Source organism: Stegodyphus dumicola, chromosome 2 (assembly GCF_044657685.1).
Source record: "Stegodyphus dumicola isolate Sdum_Otavi_A_Nest chromosome 2, ASM4465768v1".
NCBI lineage: Eukaryota > Metazoa > Arthropoda > Arachnida > Araneae > Eresidae > Stegodyphus > Stegodyphus dumicola.
Window position 1 is genome coordinate 211,650,842 of NC_140769.1, and position 7,900 is coordinate 211,658,741.

Genomic DNA, 7,900 nt, shown 5'->3' on the forward strand with positions numbered 1-7,900 from the left:
TTTCTGTTTAAATATGCAGTAATTATAATTAAAAATTCACAAGTAAATTTTCCATTTAATGTATTTTTTAGAGATAGTGCAAACTCATCTCCCTGCAACAATTGAAAAGAAAGGTGCTACTATAACAGTTAATCTCAAAAAGGTTGGTGGGTGGTAAATGTATAGTGTCTGTGCAGCATGGGGGCACCCAAAATATGCTGCAACAAAGTTGCTACTACACTCATGTCCATAAATTAAGGATAATTCGGAGTCACGCGGAAATCGAACTCTAAAATATACTAAAATATCACCTGTAACATCACAACACACATCTTCAAGAATCATATGCAAATTTTAGGAAGTAACCAGATGACACCGATGGTACTTCACAATGACGAGAATGTAAGAAAGTGATATATAACGAATACAGGCAAAGAAGTAAAATTGTTCGCAGGCACTTTATAAGCATTTCAGTGCAATAACCAAATAGTTCGCAGGGGCTTTATAAGCATTTCAGTGCAATAACCGACAAAGGACGCATTTGGATGATTTTTTACGTGGTAGAATTATCGGCCGTCTGGAATGTGGGCATACCCAACTGGAAGTATCAGACAAACTTGGAATTGCCCAGAGTGTCATCTCCAGCCTTTGGCAACGATTCCCAGATGATGGTAATGTGAGTAGACGTTACAGCACAGGTCGCCCCAGAGTTACAGCGCCGAATAAGGACCGGTATTTGGCAGTTACTGCCAAAACAAACAGGTGGAGCACAGCCTGAGACCTGCCTCGTCAGCTCTCTTCAGCCACTGGTACGACAATTTCAAGGCAGACCGTGTACAGACGTTTAGGGCAGATTGGTTTATATGTTCGTAGACCTGTCAGATGCGTTCCACTTACTGCAACTCACTGTCGCCTGCGGTTAGCCTGGAGTAGAGAGCATGCACTGTGGACACCGCAACAGTGGGCTTGTGTGATGTTTTCCGACGAGTCCAGGTTTAGCTTGCAGTCTGATTCTCGCCGGACTTTCATATGGAGAGCTCCAGGTATTCGTTACCACCAAGAAAGCATCATTGAACGACACCGTTACGGTGGTGTAGGAGTGCTCGTTTGGGGTGGAATTATTCTGGGTTCCAGAACTGACCTTCATGTTCAAATTGGAATCATGACAAGCCATATCTATCGGGACGTCATTCTGGAACAACATGTACATTTGTTTCGGGGTGCCATGGGCACACAATTTGTTTATGGATGACAACGCCAGTCCTCACCGTGCAAATATCGTAAGCGAATGCCTTCAATCGGAGGATATCACCCGTACAGACTGGCCAGCATTCTCACCAGACTTGAACCAGTAGAACACGTGTGGGACATGCTTGGCCGACGAGTTGCAGCCCGTCAACCTCCTTCTACATGTCTAGCGGAACTTCGGAGTGCATTGCTTTTTGAGTGATGTAATATCCCCCAAGATCAGATCGATAATTTGATACTCAGATGCCTAGGCGTTGTACGGACTGTATTGCATCGTCTGGGAGACATACAATGTATTAACAATCAAACCAACCATGTAATATTGGTTTTTTGTAAATAAGTTTTTTTTTTTTTTTGGTAATTTGCTCCAGGGAGAAAAAAAAAATCGCTAATTTTTTTAATAATATCAAACATATAGCATCTGTTTTTGCTCTTTACCTTTTGTTTAATAAATAAGCTTTACAAATAAGTCAAATTTGTTTTGCTTCTAACTTTTCCTTTGCCTGATTTTGCATTATCCTTAATTTATGGACATGAGTGTATAACAGCGAGTACTTTTGTGTACAGAAGCTGTCTTGAAAGCTTAGAATCTAAAATTTTAAGTTTGTATTTGTTTTTACTGAATTGTAAGTATTATAAATTCATATGTTTGGAAGCGTCCGAGTTTCAAAAATAATAAAAGTATAAATGATAAATAATAAAGCTTCAAAATAGTAAATCAAACAATCATCAAAATGTTTAGTACCTATTTAAAAATTTGGAGCTTTCTTTCAATTTTAAAGTAATTTAAAATTTAATAAATAGCTTTAAAACTCTTGCCAGTCACTGCTCATCTCAATGCATATAATAGCATTATAATTTTTTATAATAATAATGCATATTTTGTTTAATTTCATGAGGCTGAAGGAGACATTGTAAACTTATATTATGAATACGAGTCATATTTTGTAAAATTCGATGAAAGGCCATTCGAAAAACATGTATACATTGACAGAATTGCCGATATAAATAAAATATGTTATTAACAATATTAACTTCTTATTAATTAAGAAAAGGCTGCATTAAATATATTAAAAGGATCTTTTAAAATTTTTGCAGGAAATGAATTTAAGTTTCTCTTAAGTGAATGGATATTTTTATATCTTTATTACCGTATTTGCAGGCGCATAAGGCACATCCCCCTTTTTTTATACACATTTCATTATAATGAATTTACAGTATTTTAAATATAAATACAAAGTAATACTTTATACCCACAATTCATCTGAGGAAGAGCTTTTAATTTTCTTCATCAAAACCTAAACACTCATCACCATAGCTAAATGAAAAGTCACTTGAAACCTCTCCTAAATCAGCATTCGAGTCCTCATACAACAGATTGTCCTCTGTACCATCCAGTGTATTAATAATGCCACACTTCATACATGATTTAACCTCTGCCTCTGTTTTCACAGCATCCCAAGATGCTTTGACCCATTCACAAACTTTCCAAATGTTAGGCCTTCCCCTTCTTCTTGATGGTGTAACCTCAAAATTTGAAGCCTGCATCCAGCTTGCATGCTTTGTTACAGCAATTTCAACATTGTTTTTGAACCATAATTTGCCAACAAACTTAAGAAACACCAAACAGTTGAAATTTCCCACACTTAAAAGTCGTTCGCAAAAATTGCAGTTTTCATGCCAGATGCACATTTACTAAGCTCTCCGTAACTGTAATATTCCCACACATCGCAAGGAAACAAGAAAAAAATAACATAACTCCAAAAAAAGAGGAAATTTCCAGAAATTAATGCAATCAAAAACTGAGTATCGACATACAAGATGCACCTCCTTTTTTTCCCGACTTATTTTCAAAGAAAAAAAGTGCGTCTTATACACTAGAAAATTTGCTATTTAAAACTTTCTTACATTTATTGGAAAACAAATTGTTTTATATGCTTAATTTCATTCACATAACTATGCTCACTGTAGTTATTGGCTATACTAAATATTTGAATGAAGAAATGTAAGTTTTATTTGCACAAAAACTATTAGCATATGTTTTATAGCAATACACGCAAGTACACAAAAGTGATACACAAAAACTATGAGCATATAGTTTTATAGCAATTTATGAGAGCAAAGTTTTACATAAAAATGTAAATTAATCATAAACGCATCTGTTATATAATTTCAATACAATGAGATATAACAATAATCACTGAGGAAATCTGATATGATTGTGATGACTATATTCAATAATTAAAAAATTCCAAAGATTCCAGTAAGATTTTAATAACTGGAAGAGTAACTTCTTACTGGATCAATAAAACGCTTTTCTGCTGTTATCAGTTTTACTGGAGGAGATGTCTGAAATACTGCTATTGCGACATTATACTGATTAAACTAATGTAACACTGTGCGACACCCACACAGATCTTTAAAGCAGCAATTCTCAACAGGTGGTACACAAGATAAAAAATAGGTGGTAGGCAAAGAAACAAAGTTCAAAAATTCTATGAAGAAAAAAAGAACAATTGTTAGAAAATTCCTGTGATTGCACTTCCACTGAAGATTTCATAAATAACAACTTTTGGCTACACCGAAAAAAAGAATTTAAAGGCATTTCAAATAAAGCTAAATTTTTATTGCCTTTTCGCACAACCTATTTGTGTGAACAAGGATTTTCTTCCATGTTTTATTTGAAAAATAAATACAGAATAAAATTAAAAGTGGATCACACTTAAAGCTAAGTGAAATAAGGCCAGACAAAGAAATTGATCTCTCTTAAACAGGCCCAAATTTTACACTAAATTTAAGTATATAACTTAAATTTTGATAATTAAAATGGTAACCAATTCTTAATTAATATTTTTTATGTGTGCCTATTTAATACAAATAGCCAATAGCTTGTGCAAATGGCAAAACATTTATTTTTTCTATTTATATTGAGAAACTGAATAAGTATTATAAAATGTACAATAATTATACTGGTTGTACTAAGGTTTTTAAATTTTTGTTTAGATGGTATGTGTTAGTCAAAAGGTTGAGAACCGCTGCTTTAAAGCAATTAAATTTATGTCACTTTGTGAAGTTATACAAAAGTCGCAGTGTGACATTAACATCATTATCGCAGCATGACTTTACTACCATACTCAAAGACAAAGAAGCAACAATAACAAAAAAAAGAAGCCAAGAGAAAAAATTGGTATCTTACCTCTCAGCCTCCACATCCACAGGGCCTGTTTGCTCACATCCTCTTCTTGGGCGCTTCGCATTCCTATAATAAACAAAAATAGGTACAATTTTATTACCGAGACCATAATAAACCACAGTGACAGTACATGCATAAAAGCACCAAACTTGGCACACACATCCATTTAAATCATAAATTGACATCACATAAATTTAGATACTTCTAAATGCAAGTGAATTATGACTGCACATAAATTTAGATAGCTCTAAATTTTAATTTACCACTGAAATACTGGTATACTTTTTAAACTTTTTAAAAGTGCATCGAATCTATCTATTTAGAAATTGCCAGAGATGAAAAATTTGCAATAAAATTTTGACAAAGAAAAGGCATCATTCATGATTGTGTGTGATTATGACAAAGCCTCAAGGGCTATCTGCCTGTGCCTTTGTGGAGCACTTTCTAAGGGAAACTGGCTTGTATACACGTTACACATGGGGAAAACCACGAAAACGCCCAGCCCGTTCCTGGGATTCGAACCTCGGACCGACTACCAGCGTTCGGTGACTCCACCGCTCGGCCGCTGGTGGGCCTCATTCGTGATAGAAAATTAGGCTTAAACTATAGTCCAAGAACCATGAAATGAAACCATTTCATCGATAACTCAACAACTAAATGGCACCTTTAATCTTCTAGGTGTATCTACGGATTATTTCGTATTGAAAGATGGCTTTCCAAATCACGACACGCAGAATATTCTTGTCAGATTTTGATAAATACGAAATGGTTTCGAATGAATGCGGCAACTGGCAGTAGGGAAATAGCAATCAATAGAGAAAGATGTTACAGCGCGAGGTTCTTAAATAAAAACCTCGTATCCAGCCACACTATCTGCCGACCTGTAGGCGATTTTCGTGCCGAAACCGAAAAATACTAAGAAGCCTTCGACCGAAAGCTTTGTGTATGCAAAAAGTTTGTGAAACAAAATTTCTTCTATAAAATAAAATGCAATTTGCACTGAACCCATGAATTACTTTTAAAGAAATTAATATCACCTAATTTACAAATAATTTCTTTTAGCATGGAATAAATACTTAAACAGGTATCTTACAATTACATGAAATAACGTAATCTTTAAAGGCATTGATGTATACAATATAAATATTTGCTTGTTATTTTATGAAATAACAGTGTCTGGGAAGCCCACTCAAATATCCTGTAGAATTTTAACAAATTATTTTATAGGATACAAATATGCATCTGTTTTTTTATGAAATATGTGAAATTCATGCAAATAAAATTAAGGATTATGAAATTTATTTTAATATAAATAACTCTGCAAAAAGAAATATTCAGGAGACTTTATTCCCCTTATTTTCCTATTATTGTCATCATAAAAAAATAATAGCATTTATCTTAAAGATAATTAGCTTATTTAAAAAATACAATCTGTAAGCACTTTCTTTAACTCGATATAAGATCCATTTATTTTAAATACTTTTCTAAAACTTTTTATAAAAAATAAGAAAATAATGTAAGCATAAACCTTGTGGTTGAAAAGTTATGCAAACCTTGGGTTCAGTACCCCTCAAATAAATAATGAAAACAATCTCAGATTTTATAGGATAAAAATTAGGTCCAAACGGGCAATTTTTTTCATTTACAGACAATCATTAGATGTTTGGGCTAATGCTACTTTGGACTAAAAGTATTTAAAAGCTACAATTTCAGACAGACTGTCTTGTACACTTAAAATACAAATGTTTTATTAATTACACTGCTTGCCTTAAAAATATGTTTCTTAATCAAAAATTTGCTAAATTTTTATAAAACATAAACTAATACTTATAAAAGAGCCTGAGGCAATTTGTTACAATTAATTAAATTGTTCAACGTTGTTTAATTAATTGTTTAGGCGGTCAGAGCCGGAACAGCTAATGAAGTTTACGAGACTGTGATATTACTTTCGGTTTTGTGAAATGAAGAATTACATAGGATACTTTCAGATTGAAGTTCTGTAGAAACAAAAAAGTAAGTACCATCCCTCTTTCTGAAGCTCTTTATTTGTTTATTGACTTTTGGTAATTAAAAGGTCACTAAAGGAGATATCAGCGAAAAAACATACATTGAAAACAAAGTTAAAACAAAACGTTGCCGACAAAAATATCCAAAGAAGTGATTTGGAAGTGCTGAAGAATAAGTTTAAAGTGTTCGAGACAAAGATAAATTCCAATTTCGATTCTTTGTTCGGGTTATGTATTGAAGAAAGTGCAGTCAAAAGTCTTTAATCCGGACATCCATAATCCGGAATGATCTATAATCCGGACCTCAAAGCTACAAATTTTCCGTGCATGCGTTTACGCATATGCATAATACGTTTACGCATGCGCGTTTAATGTATAACGGACGGTATAAGCTAAGCTAAAATAATCTATTTCAGTTAATGTTGCAGATTGTGTTGTTCCTTAATCTTCTAATTGGATACGGCTTATTATTTTCTTTTAGACTATTAGAGCAATTTAATAAAAGTAAGTTGGAACTTTCGATTATGTCAAACACAATTTCCGATACTGGAGATGATGGTAATGTGAGTAGACGTTACAGCACAGGTCGCCCCAGAGTTACAGCGCCGAATAAGGACCGGTATTTGGCAGTTACTGCCAAAACAAACAGGTGGAGCACAGCCTGAGACCTGCCTCGTCAGCTCTCTTCAGCCACTGGTACGACAATTTCAAGGCAGACCGTGTACAGACGCTTAGGGCAGATTGGTTTATATGTTCGTAGACCTGTCAGATGCGTTCCACTTACTGCAACTCACTGTCGCCTGCGGTTAGCCTGGAGTAGAGAGCATGCACTGTGGACACCGCAACAGTGGGCTTGTGTGATGTTTTCCGACGAGTCCAGGTTTAGCTTGCAGTCTGATTCTCGCCGGACTTTCATATGGAGAGCTCCAGGTATTCGTTACCACCAAGAAAGCATCATTGAACGACACCGTCACGGTGGTGTAGGAGTGCTCGTTTGGGGTGGAATTATTCTGGGTTCCAGAACTGACCTTCATGTTCAAATTGGAATCATGACAAGCCATATCTATCGGGACGTCATTCTGGAACAACATGTACATTTGTTTCGGGGTGCCATGGGCACACAATTTGTTTATGGATGACAACGCCAGTCCTCACCGTGCAAATATCGTAAGCGAATGCCTTCAATCGGAGGATATCACCCGTACAGACTGGCCAGCATTCTCACCAGACTTGAACCAGTAGAACACGTGTGGGACATGCTTGGCCGACGAGTTGCAGCCCGTCAACCTCCTTCTACATGTCTAGCGGAACTTCGGAGTGCATTGCTTTTTGAGTGATGTAATATCCCCCAAGATCAGATCGATAATTTGATACTCAGATGCCTAGGCGTTGTACGGACTGTATTGCATCGTCTGGGAGACATACAATGTATTAACAATCAAACCAACCATGTAATATTGGTTTTTTGTAAATA

At 35.2% G+C, this 7,900-nt stretch overlaps 1 long non-coding RNA gene across 1 annotated transcript in view; it reads right to left on the bottom strand.

Annotated features, from left to right (window-relative positions):
* Positions 1–4,488, bottom strand: part of LOC146998823 (uncharacterized) — a 182,473-nt gene extending 177,985 nt beyond the window's left edge. Inside the window, exon 1 of the long non-coding RNA XR_015039742.1 lies at positions 4,424–4,488. This is a non-coding gene — a long non-coding RNA (uncharacterized LOC146998823). The remainder of the gene's footprint in view (positions 1–4,423) is intronic.
* Positions 4,489–7,900: the final 3,412 nt, after the last annotated feature.